General features: G+C 47.1%; 1 protein-coding gene across 1 annotated transcript in view; it reads right to left on the minus strand.

The window, feature by feature from the left end:
- The window catches only part of Fgd3 (FYVE, RhoGEF and PH domain containing 3), a 52,797-nt gene extending 48,695 nt beyond the window's left edge, over nucleotides 1–4,102 (minus strand). Inside the window, exon 1 of the mRNA XM_057787490.1 lies at nucleotides 3,893–4,102. The gene's annotated coding sequence lies outside the window, so the exon portion shown is untranslated. The remainder of the gene's footprint in view (nucleotides 1–3,892) is intronic.
- Between the last annotated feature and the right edge of the window lie 14,483 nt (nucleotides 4,103–18,585).

The raw sequence follows: 18,585 nt of genomic DNA on the forward strand, positions 1-18,585 counted from the left end.
CTTCCCAGCCCTCAGACACCCTTGTCAGCTTCTGGGTCCAACAGCCAAACTCCTGCTGAATGATAGCCTAGACCCAGGAAGACAAAAGCTTCCAGGAGACCACTTGTGTGGCTGTGTTGGGGTGATGAGGTTCAATAATTTTTGTTTTCTTCTCAAAATTTCTCAATAACTCATACATTTTACAGAGATTAATTCACAATATTTGTAACCAAGAGAAAAGCCAATCCATTTAAAAATAAAAGCGCAAAACTTCTGGTTGCTCGTCCACGATTCTCAGCCCAGAGTTCTTGTGCAATGAGAGCCAGCTGTCTTCGTGTCTGTTTATGTATGGAGATTTTAATTCCTACTTCACTGCCCTTAAATTTCCCTAAGGAAAAAATGTAGCCAAGAAACTGAGAGAGGGGTGCTGAGAACAAGTCTTTTCTTTTCTGAAAACCATTTTCTTTTCTTTCAGAAAGCTTTCTAGGTCATTCAATTACAATGGCACTCAGGTCAGGGGTGAACAATATTTCCTAAACTTTGACATAATTTTGCCTTCTTTCAGGAAGTAGCCACAGGGTGCTCAAAAAAGGTCTGTGTGTGAAGTCAGTCAGCTTGTTGACCTTGGATGGGCCCTTAACTCCAACTAGGTCGTGCGTCCATGTAAAACACTGGGAACAGAGAGTAGCTAATTAATGAGGCTTCTCTATACCTTTTAATCTTAAAAATAAAAAAGCTTTTCAAATATTTGATGGTTTAGTCATCTTAGCGCACCAAGCATTCAGCTCTGAACTGAAGAGGCAGTACCAGCTCAGTGCCTAAGTGAAATGGCATTTTGAGAGCATCCCAGACAAGGGGGCATAATTACAGGGTGACTCTGGCAGTCCCTCCAATAACAGTTGAGCCTGAAATGAAAGCAATTGCTTCTTCTTACTTATAACAAAAAGCTATGATGTGTCTGCCCTTCATGCGAAGTCTGTGACTGGTGCTCCCCTCCCCCCACTTTTTTACACTATAAGAGAAAAAAAGCGTCGAAGCATAAATAGAGTGATCCATAAAAACTAAGGCACTAAAAGGGTGGCCACGCCCCTACTCCATCAGGCCCTGAATAGACCATAATTCCAGCTTTGTTCCGGTGCAGCTGCGCGGAGTCAGCCAGGAACACCCTCTGAAGCCTGAGTGATGTGGAAACTGCCTCTACCCTCCGCATCCAACCCAGACACTAAATCCTGCCAAATGGTTATTTTTACCACCACTTGGACCCAACCTTTACTCTTCACTCTTTATTCCCAGGTCCTCCCTAAGCGAAAACTGCTCAGGGTTCAACAGCAGGTGGGTACTTGGAGGGTTACAGGATGAGGCTGAGCTGGGAAGCTGAGGGTGTGGAGAACTGGAAAGAACGGAGCTATCAGCTACTGAGGATGCCCACAGAGGTGCACCATATGAGCTATCTAGAAGGGGGGACATGGGGAGAGAGAAGGAAAGAAGAAGGGAGGGAGAGGCAGGTGGATCTCTGTGAGTTCGAGGCCAGCCTGGTCTACAGGAGCTTGTGCCAGGACAGGCTCCATAAGGAGATTAAAAGTTCCTCAGTTGGCTTGGGGACCTTCATGGGACAGCATACATGAAGCATGGGGTTCAATTCCCAGAACTGTGTAAACTGGGCATGGTGGTACACACATGAAATCCCAGCTCCCGAGAGCTGGAGACAGGAGGATCAGCAATTAAAAACCGCCTTTGGCTACAAAGCAAGTTTGAGAACGGACTGAACTCCACGAAACTGACTCAGAGCTCCTCAGCAGACTGCAGGAGGGTGGCTGGCTATACCTTCACTCGCTCACACAGATCACGGTAGGCACAGATGGCTGCACCTTCGCTGGCTGCACACCCGGGACATGATAGTCATCCAGGGACAGGTGCTGATCGTCGTGGGACTCTTCCCTCTTCCTGAACACATCTCTATCAGCAAAGCTTCTTAACCTCTCATGGGACTGTTGGCCACAAAGACACATATGGGGTCTCAGATGTCCCTGGAGCGCTGAGCTGAGTCTCCACCCCAGCTCCTTCTGTCTCTGATAGTCCACGCGTAGCCTCCCTCCATGGGAGAGAGTGTATGCCCCAGCAGCACTCTGAAGCTGCAAGGGTGATGTGACGCTACATCCATTACGTAGTAAATGGACCAGATGTGTATGGTCTCCCCGAAGCCTGGAAGTGGGGAGCTCTTATCAGACCCGACTGCCAGCCACTCAGGGCATAAAAGTACCCTTGGCTTTTCCACGCCACAGAAAGCTGCCAGTAAGTGACACATGATCCTCTTACAGTGGGTGCTCTGACCCCAAGGCCACGTGTGTGTAACCCACTCTTCTGGAACAGTACCAGACCAACAATAGGCTGACTCTCACCAGGAGCCTGAGAGACAAGCCCTCACAGCACAAATAAGGAAACTAAGGTCTCTTTCAGGAGCCGGAGCTCCGAGTCCCTGGGCTCAAGGATGAGGAGACACCCTGGGACCCAGCCCAGCCTTGGGGCGGAGGGACTGGAAATCAGTTGCCCACCCTAGATAACTCTGGTTTTCAGGCCTCAAAGCCAGAAGCCCTTCAGTGGAGCACCCCCTGCCCCAGAACGAAGTCAGGGAAGGAAAAGCCGTAAGCTGTGGTCCAAGAACAGCTGGGTTCACCACTACAGAGATCCTTGACTTCTGTGTATAAGATTCAGCCCCTAATGACCTACTCAAACCCCTCGTTTACCCTCCCCCTCCCCCACACGGCTAAACACACATTCTTTTCACCTCACGCTAATTTCAGCCAACCATGCCTAGGTTCTCAGTTGCTCTAGAAAATGAGAAACTCTGTCTTAGCTTACAGAGTGATATAGAGCAGTGGTCCTCAGCCTTCCTAACGCTGCGACCCCTGAATACGGTTCCTCACGTTGCGGTGACCCCCAGTCAAAAAATGATTTTTGTTGCTGCCTCACAACTGTAAATAATGAATGAACTGCTATGAATCATAATGCGAAATCTGATGTGCAGAAGGTCTTAGGCAACCCCTGGGACAGGTCTCTCAACCCATAAATGGTTCATGGCCCATAGGTTGAGGACCACTGATACAGAGCATAATCTACACACAGCTGAGCTGGATAATGGATACTGTAGTGTATGTCTATAATCTCAGTCCTTGGAAGGTAGAGGATTTGGAGTTCCAACTCAACTACATGTGAGTAGGAGGTTAGCCTAGGCTAACATAAAAACAAGAAAAGGAAGGAGTGGAGGATGGAAGGGAAGAATGGGAAGGAAGGGAGGGAGGGAGGGAAGGACTGGGACTTTCTGGAGTGTCCAGGGGCCTGTACCAGAAAGTGCAGACAGGCCACTGCATGACCCTTTGATAAAATTTCCCCCTCCTTCACCTAAAGAGCAAGTTTCTTTCCATGATCCTCCAATTCCCCACAGAAAAGCGGAAGATCCCTTTTTCTCTTGGTTTATTTTCAGTTGCGTTAGAGGTGACTTTCCGGGAGAGCAGCACTAGGAACACTAAAGGAAAAAGGGTGAAAAGATGCTTATCCACTGACATGGGGCCCCACCATCATGGGGCCCTTACAGGCAATGATATATCATTTAAGTACACTATTTTCCCTTGCTGTTCATTTGAAAACAAAATTGGAAGAGTGGACTAAGGGTGGAGAAATCTCTACATATTGTCTAATAAACACCTAGACAGTTAATTCTGTGTGGAAACTGGGGACCCCAGAATCATAGCAGACAGCCCCAGCGGCTTCCTCACAGCCTTACTCAGGAGGCTTCAATTACACACCTTCCTCCTCCCTCAGAAAGAGTCCTGCCTGCCGGCTCCACCCCTTGGAAATCAGCCACACAGATTCCCCAAACGAGGCCCCAAAGCCACCTGAAAGCCAGGGTACTTACCGACTTCCTTTGGGAATGAAAGTCTTTTTAAAACAAACAAGTTCGCGCCTTCCGTCGCCCCAAGCAGGCAACCTTGGAGACTGGCACACTTTCCGAGGGACAGCTTCCGGAGGAGCTCACCCGGGGCCCAGAGGGCAGCGAGCTGGGGGGGTCTCCTCAGAGATGTCAAGAGCTGAGCTGTGCTTCAGGCCCTGATCAGTCCCGCTTGGGGTCCTGTGGGTGGTCCTGCCTCCCTGGCAGCGCCCTTGTCTTCTGCTGGCCACTGCTGTGGAGACAGAGCCCTGACAAAGCCAGCACGTGGAGAACTAAGGAGACAGGCAGGCGGGGCTCAGCCCGGGATGCTACAGGCTGGTCCCCATAGCAACAGGGCAAGGAGCTAGGCTGGTGGTGCCGAGCTGGTAGTGAGTGGAGACTGTGGCCTGGGCGAGCAGAAATCCATGGGGGTTTGGGTTCCAGGCGGGTGCAGGAGAAAAGGCTACTTTTTTTTTTTTTTTTTTTGACACCATCATTCACCTACCACTTCTGACAGACTCTTGAGGGTCCTGAAGCTGCAGGGATCTTTAAGTATCCTTAATACCACAGAGAATTCCTTTTTGTGGTGTGGGGACACTTTTCCTGTGTATAGGGAGGCTACAATGAAAATAAACGTGCGTTTTTTTATTTTTTGGTTTTTTGAGGCAGAATTTTTCTATTTGTATCTCTGGTTGTCCTGGAATTCACTCTGTAGACCAGACTGACCTCAAACTCACAGAGATCCGCCTGCTTCTGCCTTCTGCGTGCTGGGATTGAAGGAGTATCACACACACACACACACACACACACACACCGGCTAATGTGCATTTTCTTAAGGAGGTCTTTGTGTGGACGCTGTGCCAGGGTGTGTATACACATATGTGTAGTATAAAGAGTGTGTGATGTGCGTGCCCAATGTGTGGTGTGTAGGGCACATATGTGATATCCATCACGTAAGTCTGGGTATGTGCCATGTGTGGTATGTATCTATCTGTATTGTAGGTATGTGGTGTGTATATGGTGTTGCTTTGTAAATAAGGAATCTAAGAAGTCTGGACAGTCTCTATGGTGTTTATTTGTTATAAATGGGGAAACTGGAATAAGCTCTAAAGAATCCCACAGTCCTGGGTGCTACCAGCTAACCAGAACTCATGAGTCAGTAGCTCTGGGTGGCCAGTTCTGTCCAGCCATCTGCCTCTAAGCCCAGAGCTTCTCGGGTTTTGTCCATTTGTCTATATACCCACCATCTCATTACACACGTGGAATTCATTAGAACAAGGCCAAAGTCCCACAGATGTCCCTGAAGTGCCCTCCACATGCTAGGAGGGAGAGGAAGTCAGAAACTTGGGTATCTAAGATGCTACTTGTGAGATTAAAATCAGATGCAATGAAGAAAATCCATCCTGAAGGAAAAGAGTCCCCTTGAGCAGGATCAGTGGGGGCCTGCCTGAGCCCAGTCTTCACCTGGAGGGGTGGGTCTTGCTCTGTGAAGATCTCGAGTGAGCTCTCAATCCTCAGTGCTGGATACAAATGCTTGTGCCTCTGATGCAGGGTCCAGCTCACAGTCATTGCCTAGGTAATTTCTTCAGGTGCGGTCAGTATTTGTATGTACTTCTTATTCTTTAACCAGCGTTGACCCCACATGTAGACACAGTTTTCCCACTCTTCAACCAACTGTAAATGTTCTGTTGATTCCGAGTCTCCCACCACTGAGAGAGACCCTTTCTGCCCCGTCTCTCTGCTCTCTGGCCTGCTCTTTTCTCAGCCTTCTCCAAGTTCCCCTCATTCAAACCCCCGACAGAGGCACTTCTCTCTCCCCCGTGTGCCAGCTTCTCTTCTCCAGCCCTGAACCACAAGCCCACGCAACCTCAGCTGCCAACCAGGATGACGACCACAGATGGTGATTCATTTTTACCCGGCCACGTGGCTATTTTAGAGATGGATGGAGAAGTTTTTGCCATCTTAAGATGCCTCACACTCCCCAGAGCGTGCAGGCCTGCGCCCCTCCATATCTCAAGCTCTGTTTATTTATTTGGAGATTTATTTAGCTCATTGTTTTTGTTTGTTTGAGACGTGTGTCTCTGGCCTGCCTTGAACTCACTACGTAGCTGAGGATGACCTTAAACCCTGAGGCTTCTATCTCCACCTCCAAGTCCTGGGATTATAGGTGTGTGCCACTACATCTAGTTTGTGTGGTACTGGGGATCCAGCCCAGCACTCCCTGCATCCTAGGCAAACACTGGACTACACCCCCAAATCCAGACCCCGTACGACCACATTTCTGATTTGTTCTTGAGTGTTATGTCAGGAAAGGAACAACAGGAATCTGGTGCTCTGCACCCCAATCCCATAGCTGCAGCTTCCCACAAGGTGGTGGGCTCTCCTTGTGTGTGAGACCCTGCATGCAGTGTTAGTCAGGAGGATGACCATGGCTGCAGCTGCCCACAAGGTGGTGGGCTCTCCTTGTGTGTGAGACCCTGCGTACAGTGTTAGTCAGGAGACTACAATCAGGGGAGGTGCTCGGTACCCCAAAACTGCTTACCTTTCAACCCTCCCCACTTGAAAACAGCTCTGGCTTTGAAGCTGCAAGTGTCCCCATCTGGCCTCCGCTATGTTGGGAAAATCCCTGAAATAACAGCATTCGCTTGAGGTCTGGGATGAACGTCTTCATCTTCTTGAGGAGCCCTTGCTGTGAAGAGCTGAGGCACTGCATGTCATGTGGTCACCAGAATAACCAGAGGGTGACACAGCAACACAGGGAGTCACTCAAAATAGGTGGGCTGGCAGAGATGCGGTTAGCACTTGGAAAAAAACAATTTCTGGAAATGTGGGGCAGGCAGAGCGTGGGGGTCCATGGGAAATGCTCCCTCCTTTCCCACCTGCTACCATGACGAACAGTAAACAAAAGGCAGGGCAGAAGGAGATTTCCTTTGTTTCCGGAGTATTCATTGTGTTACAGGCACGCTTCATAAATGGCTTCATTTAATTGTCCAAATTCAGATCATTTTGCCCCAAACTAACCCATCTCTTGGGAAGTAAAAGGAAAAAAGAGCTGCTGGGATATATCTCAGTTGATAGAGTACTTGCCTTGCATGCGTTGGTTTTGAACTCGGCACTACACAAACCAGGAATGGTGGCGCGTGCCTATAATCCCAGTATTCGGCAGAGACAGCAGGATCAGAAGTTCAAGATCATTCTTGGCTGTGTAGTGAGTTGAAGATTAGCCTGGTGTTTATGGAACCTTGTATCAAAAATAAGAAAAAAGCCTGTTTTGTAATCCCTAAAACACTGGGGAGGGGCAGAGGGGGGAGCAGCACTGTCTCATTTCCAGGATTCATTCCAAATTCTCCCTAAAAGAAGCCCCCAGTGGTGCTAACCACACGTCACACAGAATTCATCCCCAGAGGATCTGAGCCTATAGTGGACTTTGTAGTTCAAAATCTAAATTTAAGGTTTGAGGAGTGTGGTTTCCCAGAAGCACACAGAAAAATGTGGGCCACATTTTCATCCTGAGCTTCATCTGCTGGGTCTAAAGAGGACCCTAGCTGCTGGCTGTGCCTGTGGGAACTTTCTGCTTTATTACAGAAGGGAAGGAAGGCCAAAGAGTCCCAGGGAATCTCTCTGTCTCTCTGTCCCTCTCTCTCTCTCACTCTGCGTGTGTGCGTGCGTGCATGCGTGCAGGCACACATATGCCACAGCGTGCACATGGAGGTCAGAGGACATCTTTCAGGAGTCACTTCTCACAGTCACCTTGTTTGAGACAGAGTCTTGTTTCTAGGGCTGGGCTGGGAACTGCAGGATAGCTGGCCTTGAGTTCCCAGGTCTCCTTACCGCTCAGCCTTCTATCACCACAAGACAGTGCTAGAATTAAAGATGTGAGGGCCTGGTGTGCTCAAACGTGTTCGCAGTGATTAATCCATCACTTATTTTGTAAATATTTAGCAACCAATTCTCATTTAATTTTTATTAAATATATGCAGTAATACTTTATTTCTGTCTTTTGATCTCATACTGAATAAAAATTCTGAATAATTTTTTTAAATGTAGCTCAGTATTCTCCTGCCTCAGTCCCCTGGATAATAAGATTCCAACTATACACTATCACACCTTGCCAAATTCTGTTTTGAGGTGGGTTTTCCTTCCAGGATATTGCTCATTCCATTTTGTGTTGGCACACACTGAGATACCTGAGATGCCATTTCTGGCCAGTGGGCCCTGGCAAGCCTGATACATTATGGGTCTCATGGTAGTTCCCCAGTGCTGGGATACTAGCTTGGGAGTTTGGGGAGGAGTTGATGTTGCCACTCTTTCCCCTCTGAATCAGAGTCACAGGTGGTGACCAAGGGAGAGGACCTGGGCTGGGTGCCTTAGGCGACACAAAGTTCCTATTCATCCTGTAAAATGTTGCAAGCATAGGCAAATGTGACAAAGAAAAGAGATCTGGGCAGGGGTTACAACTCAGTTGGTAGAGTTATTGTCTAGCGTACACAAAGTCCTGGGTTCCATCCCAGGCACCAAACTAGGCATGGTGGTAACCCCAGATCTTGGGAGGTGGAGGCAGGAGAAACAGGAGTTTAAGGTCACTCTCAGCTGTGTGAGTTTGAGGCCTGCCTGTCTCAGAAGTAAAGGAGCAAGAAATCCAGGCAGATGGTTTAATGAGTCCAAGTACTTGAAGCACAAGCCTGATGTACTGAGCTCAGGTCCCCAGAACCCACATAAAAAGCTGGATGTGGTAGCACACATCTGTGGTACAAATTCCCTGTGGTAGGGAGAGGATGCATGCCAACTTAGAAACCAACACAGACAAATTGGCTGAAAGATTAAGGAAACACAAGCTGCAGAAAAGGCAAATTCAAGAAGATGGTTTTCTCTGAGGAAGAAGGAAGAAGCTGGGGGCTGGAGGATAGATTGTTGGGAACTGCAGACTTCAAAATGACATTGTTCTTAAACCCTGCAATAAAAGTGACTCAGTGAGAGAGAGAAAAAGGCAAAACTCAGCAGGGCAATCATTTATGGGAACAAACACTTCCAACACAGGCCCCAAATTTTCCATTATGGAGTATTTTTCTGTCTCCAGGCTTTTTTTTCCCCCGAAGACTTCTATCCATAATAAGAACTGGTCAGGGGGTTTTGTTTGTCTGTCTGTTCATTTCTTCATGTTTCCCTCGATGAAAAATAAATTAACGAATGAACAAATAAATAAAAACATTTTTCCCTGGCTCCTGGTGGACCATCATGTGGCAAGCACTTTTGAGCTCGGCTCATGGGCCTGGATATCTGGTATTTGCAAGGGTTGTCTTGGAGATGACACTATTCTCCTAGAATCTTACACCCTTCTTGGTCAAACTCCCCAAAAGGTGTTCCCCATTCACCTCTCCTTTTCCTGTGCAACAGGCACCTTGAGTCAGGCCATTTGCACCCTGAACATACTGACTGGGTCAAGGAGACATGCTGTTCCCAGGCCAGGGGCCCAGATGTCCTCATACATGGCCGAGATAAAACCTGCTTTCCAGGTCCAACTTAGTCGGACAAACGACCTCCAGAGATCTTCTCTGCCAAGTGCTAAGGGCAAATTTCGCTGGGCTCTGCGACTTGTGAATACTGACCAGGCTGTGTGTGCAGAGCAGAAGAGGATAATTCACACTCCTTTCCTCTCTCTCAAGGTCTCTTAACTCTTCATGGCGTCTCACGTCTGCACTTAACATCACTCAGAAAAAACTGAAAATTTGGAGGTCTGTCTTTGTGGGTTTTTTTTTTTTCTTTTTGAGACAGGGTTTCTCTGTGTAGCCCTGACTGCCCTGTAACTCACTCTCTGTAGACCAGGCAGACCTCAAACTCAGAGATCCCCCTGCCTCTGCCTCCTGAGTGCTGAGATTAAAGGCATGCGCCACCACTACCTGGGAAATTTCAAGTTTTAACACCTGGCTAGAGAGATGGCTCAGCAGTTAAGAGCACCTGCTACCCTTTCAGAGGACCTGAATTTGGTTCCCAGCACTCTGCAGCTCTAGCTCCAGAGGATCCAAGGCCATATTCTGAGCTCCTTGGTCACTACACACACGTTTTAATTGGCATGACTTTTATGGTCTTGTTTACGTCCTGCAATGTCAGGTTTTCTTTTGTTTTTTTGTTTTTTTTTTTTCTTTTTTAAAACATCTGATGTGTGTGTGTGTGTATGTGTGCTCATGTGTGCACCATGGCATACACATGGAGGTCAGAGGGCAACTCGTAGGAGTCAGTTCTCTCCTTCTACTAGGACCTTTACCTCATATGCATAAACCTAGAGTTCAATCCCCAGTACCACGCACTCCCGTGGACACACACAGCTCAAATGCAAATATAAACCTTCTAACTTGCAGGCAGGACCACCAGTTAAATAAGCTGTCCTTTGTAGCTGCTTCAGGGTGGAGGAGCTGCAAGCAGGACAGAGAAGCAGATGGTAGCTGATTGGTAGGCTGGAAGGAGGAGGAAAGAGTCCCCAGCCTTTAGACACAGGGAACTTGGACACTCACAGGAGATGCAGCTGCTCACGGCTGCTCACCAACCTGTGACCCATGCTCCACAACTGCTGGGGTCCCTTTGACTGCTCTGCAGACCCCGAAGCAGTTGAGCTAGCCTCTTCCCTTCCCACAGTCATCACCCCATTCTGTGGTACATACGCGACCCCAAAGACTCAGAGTTTGAATGACTGCAGCGATGTTCACCCTCACTTCTAGATGTCCCAGGGTCTATATCCTTGATTGTGACTCTTGAGAAGCCACAGGAGCCTCCTTTGACCTAAAAGACCTGTTCACTGCCCTAGGCAGACGGTGCCCTTGTCAGGCTTGGAGGCAAAGGGGGATGGGGGAAGGGTCTGAGACACCAGGGAGAAAGGGAAGGGACCCCTGGGAAAGGCAGGAGGGCAGCAGTAATAGGGCTCACTGGATCCCATTCACTCCTGATGAATGATCGATCATTATCCTATTGGAGTTTACCCACAAGCACATGTTCCATGATAAAAGGGCTTAGAATCATAAAATAGTGACAGTTTAGCATTCTACCATATGCAGGACTCTGAGATCGCAGACATGGACCCATGAAGCTGCCCTGAATGCAGAATGGAGAGGATCTCAATATCTTGGTCTCACAGAGCAAGGAGTTAGGAACCCCAAGAGGTAAAACAATGACAAGATAGGCACAGCAGAAGTGGGTGAGACCGTGTGAGCGCCACGAGCACAGACTCAGAGAGGACAGTGAAAACTTCCTTAGTTATAACTTATGGATCTTGACGGATAAGTGGGAAATCTTTAGAAGGAGGCCGGGCAGACATTCTAGGTGTTGAAAGGGAAGGTGTAAAGGTTGCTTCAGCCAGATTTCAGGTGGAGCTCATGCCGAAGATAAGCTTGCCGGGAACTAACTACCTTGATGTTTGCAAGAGGGACTCTGCCATTCTGGCTGTGGCCCATGAAAGAATCAGTTTTCAGTTGTCTGTCGTAGGCACAGGGTAGAGAAGAAATGGTGAGATTCTTCCTTAATATGATTCTGGGACCAGAATGGGTGACAGTGGGCTGTGAGACAGGAAGTGAGGAGCTTCTGGATAATGGCGGATATGATCAGCTACCAATGATTCTGAGGCTGATGTACCAGACCTTCCATAACCACTTGGTTGGGTCCTAAATATCTAGCTTATATTTTCCACTCTGTTTGCAGGAACTGAACTGTGCCCAGGGAATCAGCTACTACCTGGAGGCCAGTGTTCATTCTGAATGTTGAAAGAGACCTGTTCCTCCTGCTTCAGTTTCTTTATCTATATCACAAATTCTCAGAGTCTCCTGGCTTGGGTCTAAATGTGGTGCCCAGACTTCATGATTGCTTATGGCCTGGCACAGTGTTCATGTTGACTGACAACACCCAATATCTTGGGAACATTGCTCAGGCCCCAAACCAATGTCCTGATACTTCCTCAGTCCAAGTTTCTGTTCCTCCTCCCTCCAGTCCACTCCAAGTGCCTTAAGTCTGAGTTCTGTGAGTTCCAGCTTCATGCAAAGCCCAGAGAAGGAAACATACAACCCAGCATTGCTTCCAAAGACCAGACATCATCGCCAACATCCACATTACCAGCAATACTGATGCCTAGTGTTTTTTCCATCAGGAAATGCAGATGTCAGTGCCAGCTAAACTTAGAAATCTTGTGGGCTATACCTGCCCTGAGCTGGGCACCGCAATTCAGGAACTCAGACACTTTCCCCATAGCCAGGTTGGCTCCTATTCTCAGACAACACACCTCTAATTATTGGAGCAAAGAAGAAATCCTGAGCCAGGAGGTGGTGGCACATTGCCTTTAATCCCAGCACTTGGGAGGCAGAAGCAGGCAGATCTCTGTGAGTTCAAGGCCAGCCTGGTCTACAGGCTCCAGAGCTACACAGAGAAACCTTGTCTCAACACCCTCCAAAAAAATGAAAGAAGAAGAAATCTCAAGAAATAAAACTAACAGTGGATGTTAGGGCTAGAGCAGGGGGTTGTATAACTGGCCTGGAACTTACTATGTAGCTGAGGATGACCTTAAATTCCTGATCCTTCTGCCTCCACCTCCTTATATTGAGCTCTTAGGGGTGAACCACCATGCCCAGACTGTAAAATACTTTAGGCCAAAATAATATATACATCTTTAAATTTGTTGGAGATGGGTAAAACTATGTTCACACAGGATGTTTATGAGAGATGTTTGTTAAAGAGAAGAAACGTCTGGATGGCAATATAAGCATCTGTCTTGAGAAACGAAGGAACAAAACAACCCTAAAACAAATAGAAGGAAGCAATGAAAGATAACAAACAGGACTCAGTGAGAATTAGAGAAAAATCAGTAAAGCCAAGGATTGGTCCTTTGAATTGATTCAACAAATTGGTCAATCCTTAGCCCTGTCTTAGTCACTGTTCTATGTTGTAAAGAGACACCATGACCACAGCAACTCTTTTTTTAAAGATGTATTTATTTATTTATTATGTATACAATATTCTGTCTCCATGTATGCCTGCAGGCCAGAAGAGGGCACAGATCTCATTACAAATGGTTGTGAGCCATCGCCATCATGTGGTTGCTGGGAATTGAACTCAGGACCTTTGGAAGAGCAGCCAGTGCTCTTAACCGCTGAGCCATTTCTCCAGCCCCAACCACAGCAACTCTTATAAAGAAAAAAAATGTTTAATATTTTTTTCTTTGGAGACTTTCTGGAACTTGCTTTGTCGACCAGGCTGGCCTTGAACTCACAGCGATCCGCCTGTCTCTGCTTCCTGAGTGCTGGGATTAAAGGCGTGAGCCACCACTGCCTGGCTCACATTTAATTTTTTTAATAGTTTACATTTTCAGAGGTTTAGTTCATTATCATCACTGTTCGACGTGGCAGCTTGCAGGCAGACAGGGTCTGGGTAAGGAGCTAAGAGTCCTACATCTTGACCTACAGGCAACAGGGAATAGTCTGAGACACTGACGTATCTTGAGTACAGGAGACCTCAAAGTCCACCCCCACAGTGGCCACAAGGCCACACCCACTCCAACAAAGTCACAGCTCCTAATAGCACCACTCCCCATGAGCTTTTGGAGGCCAACTACAGTCAAACCGCCACAGCCCCTAATAGGAGAAAGGGGAGAGAACTCATCAATCTCGTAAGCCAGTGAGATGGCTCAAAGGATGAAAATGCTTGCCGCCAAACCTGACGACCCAGGGTTGATCCCTAGGACCCAATGGCGGAAGGAGAGAACCGACTCCTACAGTCAGACTCCTCTGACCGGCACACGTGAGGCACTGCTTGTGTGTCTCCCCACCCCAGACAAGTGCACAAAATACATAAATATTTAATGAAGCCAAAAGAGAACAAGGGTTTCCGTTCCCATTTCAGCCCTCTAGTGAGTCACTGCCCTAAGGGTTAGGTGCCGCAGGACACATCCATTTGATACGTTTCCTTCGCTTTATGTGGATGGGGAAGTATGTCCCCCCCCCCCCCCCCCGTCTGTGGAAATGTAACTTTGCAGTATAAAATGACACAGTTGTCTCTGTCAGGCACTTTTTAATCATACGTTTAACATTTTCAGCTTTGGTTCACTATGAAAAGCCCGGTGTGACGTGTCTATTCCTGCCAGAACCAGCTTATAGCTCCAACAAGGGGTTACTGGCATGACCTCCATATGGAGGGTTGCCCTGCCCTGATCCCTTTGTGGTTTCTGTCTCTGATGTCAGAAAAGAGAGTTCGTGTGTGTGTGTGTGTGTGTGTGTGTACACATGTGTTCATGCACTTGTGAGACATTGATGTTGAATGTCTTCTTCGACTACTTCCTGTCTGATCATCATTTGGGTGGTATTGGGAATTGAACCTAAAGCCTTGAACACAGTTGGCCAATGTTCTATCACTAACTTCTGTCTCCCACCTTATGTTTTGAAACAAGGTTTCTCCCTGAACCTGGTGTTGAGCTAGGCTGACTAGCCAGCAAGCCCCAGGGAGTCCCCATCTGCCTCCTAGCCCTGAGATTGCAGGCACACACTCTCATATCTGGCTTGAAAAGAGAGTTATTAAGGGCATCTTATACCCCAGAAGGAGCAAGAGACTCACTTTCAAGTAGCCCCCCTCTGCTCAGCAGCAGTTCCCCAAGGCCTCCCTGTGTCAGACCCTAACGGGCACCTCATTTGAGTCCCCTGGGACACACGCCTGCTACATCTACTTGATCTTAGAAGGGTTCTTCAGATGTCAATAGTGAGTTCCTCAGGGCCACACGCAACTTGGGTATCCTTTCAAAAACCCACTTCACCGCTGCTGTCTGCCACACGGCCAAGCCACTGGTCACTGCTTATGAGTCAGCGAGATCCTAACATAAGGACTCTTAGCATTGTGCAATCCTTCCACAACTGTAAGGAAAACGGCCCACAGGTCATCCCATTGGGTGGATTTGTTCTTACTGCCTTCGCTCTGAGATTCTTCATTAGTAGGTCATGTTATGGTGGCCTTGGGGTCAGATGTTAGCCATTCACCTTAAAATGGCTATCTGTAAGTTAAGCAGCTCTGAAGGTCCTTGGGGACTGCTCATGGGGCAGCATCATTGTGGCCATAGATCTGGAAGACCCCCCTGATGGTTCTCTGTTCATCCTGTGGGTGTGCATCCCCCGGTTGATGTTCCAGCTCACTTGGGAAGTCTTCTCGGTACCGTCTTCCCTGGAGTGTGTCTCCGCCATCACTCATGCATTGTGGGTATTTCAGATTTCAGGGCCCTCAGGCTTAGTGGAGTTCCGGTAAATGCCTACTTGCAAGCCAGTAATTTTGTCTCTAACAATAGATGTACATAGCAACTGACAAAGTCCTTGTCAAAAAATCCCAGTACTCACCACTGGGTGGCACTCGTGGACTCCTTTCATCAACCAGAATCTAAGGTCTAGGAACCTTTTGTGAGTCACATGATGGTCTGAAGTGAATTTGTTGGTGATAAGTTGGCAATGCTTAACATTATCATTAATTAAAATGATCATCTCTCTCTTTTTTTTTTTGCCTTTTTGTTTGTTTGTTTGTTTTGTTTTGTTTTTCGACACAGGGTTTCTCTGTGGTTTTGGAGCCTGTCCTGGAACTAGCTCTTGTAGACCAGGCTGGTTTCGAACTCGCATTGATCCTCCTGCCTCTGCCTCCCGAGTGCTGGGATTAAAGGCGTGCACCACCACCGCCCGGCTGTTTTTGCCTTTTTTGTTTTGTTTTGTTTTTCGACACAGGGTTTCTCAGTAGCTATGGTGCCAATCCTGGAACTAGCTCTATAGACCAGGCTGGCCTCAAACTCACAGAGATCCATCCACCTCTGCCTCCTGAGTGCTGGGATTAAAGGCGTGTGCCACCACTGCCCAGCAAGTGATTATCTTCTTATCCAGCAGGTATTGTACATTGTTTCAAATTAATGGCATATAAGGACATATATAGGATTAGGTAATTCTGTGTGTTATCATGGGGTGTAGGCAAATAATATGGACTGAAGAGCAAATCTACATGTTTGTCATCTCACAACAGGTCGGCAAAAAGTCTCTAATCTGATGTGGTGTCCACCCCACGAACACATGCAGGTAGAGGAGACAACTGCAGTCACTTCACAGAACCCATCCAAACATTCCTGAACATTCTCAGTTTGGACTCCTCGACCCAGCAGCGATTACTTTCCCATATAACTGAAGCCCCAGTCAGAATTTCTCCAACAAGCTGTTAGAATTCCAGTTTACAGGGGTCCCATGTCCAAGTATACCCGAAGGGTTTCTCCAGCCCCTGGGAGCCTTTAGGAGGTCATGAGGGTGGGGTTCCTGTCATGAGATTAGTGCCTTGTAATCAGGGGACTCCCTGGAAGCTCGCTCCCCACTCCTTAGCCACTCTTCCTCTCTCCCCATCTTCCTCCTTTCCCTCTTCTGATTGAGGGATATGGAAAAGAAATATACTCTTTATTCCCCCTCTATTTCTTACTTTATTTCCTACTGTCTTTATGTCTTACTATCTTTTCTATCAAAAGGTTAAATAAGACAAAACTCTGTTTAAAAAAAAAAAGAATTGTTTGGGGTGGATAGACGGGAGGTGGGGGAGGAAATGGGAGGAGAGGAAACTGTGGTTGGGATTAAAATAAATTTTAAAAAATTAATTTAAAAAATTGTAAAAAAGCCACTTGACAGAAATTCAAATTTCTCCAGGGTCAGTACTTCTTGAAATCGAAATATATGTTCAAGGTTATATTTGGTGCCGAAATTTTCATTCTCCTTACCAGTTGTGGTGCTTTAAATTAGCCAGTCGTATGCCATGTGAAGTTGAGCTCCTGACCACGCTGAAGGAGGCACAGGACGGATTCACGTTAGGATTAAACAACCAGTGGCCCCTGCTGTGAGCGCTTGACTGCTTGGCCTGGCACAGGTGCTCACCCTTCGGCAAAAGCAGACATTTTATCCTGACAATACCTTCTGGGTTGTGCAGTCATTGTGTTGAGACTCATTTCCTTCTGTAGAAGCCAGAGAAGAATTGGATGTGGTCATGGTTAGAGCCATTCTGCTCAGCCTCTGCTTTTTGGCCAAGGATAGAAGCCATTTTTGGCTCTGAGTATAAGCTGGCAAGCCTTTGGCTGAATGCTCAGCTATGAAGTCACAGAGGCAAAAGCTGGGAAGCAGGGCTTGTGAATAAAAACAAAACAAGACAGCTATGTGTCGTCAGGGAGACAGAGTCTGGGAGCAAACAAACACACAAACAAAACCATTACATGAGTTGGTACAATACTGTCCTTCAAAGGCCATGTGTTTAACAAACACTCAGAAAAAAGAAATCCAGAAAGAATTGTGTTTGATTGTCTTCAGACACTGGATTTATTAGACAAAGCCTTCAAAGCGGCTATGCTAAAGAAGTTCAAAGATTAAGTTTTAGAAAAGTCAAGTAGCTAAAGGACGAGCATGGCGGCATAATTCAGCAGATAAGGAGGTTCCACAAAGACAGGTTACACCGAAGAAACAAGCGGGAATCCTAATCTGGGAACTGAAAAGCACAGTAACAGAAGAGGAGCACCTACTGGAGACAGCAAAGGCAGAACAAGCAATTGCAGACTTAAAGACAGACCAATAAAAATTGGCCAATCCAAAAGCAAAAAGAAATAGAGATGGATAGCAATTTTACTAGCCAAGAATAACGCAGGCTCTTTGTATCCAACATCAGCAATTTCCATAAATATTTAGTCTGATGCATGCGACTGGGAAAGAAACTTCCAGAGCACTGAGTGGATTGGGTGATGGAGGTGGGTCATCTTTTTATCTGTTGTTTTTATTGGTTAATTAATAAAGAAACTGCTTGGCCTCTGATAGGGTAAAATTAAGATAGGCGGAGTAAACAGAACAGAATGCTGGGAGAAAGAAGCTGAGTCAGGGAGTCGTCATGATTTTCTCACTCCAGACAGACGTAGGTTAAGATCTTTCCTGGTAAGCCAGCTCGTGGTACTACCAAAATATTAAAAATGGGTTAGATCAATATGTAAGAGCTAGCCAATAAGAGGCTGGAGCTAATGGGCCAGGCAGTGTTTAAAAGAATACAGTTTCCGTGTAATTATTTCGGGGCATAAGCTAAGCCATGCGGGCGGCCGGGTGCCGGGGACGCAGCCCCGCCGCTCGTATTACAACAATTGGGCTTTTGTATTTTGGGTTTCACTGTTTTGATTATTTTCTCCAGACTCATAGGTGCTCTTTGGGGGGAAACTGTACTAATCTTATAGCTATATTGCATCCAAATTGATGATTATAGGGCTACAAGGTGACTCAGGTAGTAAAGGCCTCACTGTGCAAACGTAAGGACCTGAGTTCAGATCCCCAGCGTGTGCCTGTGATCCCAGCCCTGAGGTGGCAGAGGCAGGAGGATCCATGGGATTTGCTGAGCAGCCAGTCTGGTTGAAAGATGCACTGTAACTTCACTGCCAAAAACAGGAAGAAGGGCTGTTGAGGAAGCCACTCCATATTGGCCTCTGGCTTCCACTCACACCCCCACAGCCCACATGAACACATGGAACACACACACATGTACCCACGCAACAAGACTGCAAATAGCATTTTGTTTGTAATGTTTTCTATCCATCTATTTATTTTTGCAATACTATAGGTTAAAAGTAAAGCTTCAGACCTAGTAAGAAAGCATTTGCCTCATGGTGGAGGCACAGACTTTTATACCAGCAA

This window comes from Chionomys nivalis, chromosome 13 (assembly GCF_950005125.1).
Source record: "Chionomys nivalis chromosome 13, mChiNiv1.1, whole genome shotgun sequence".
NCBI lineage: Eukaryota > Metazoa > Chordata > Mammalia > Rodentia > Cricetidae > Chionomys > Chionomys nivalis.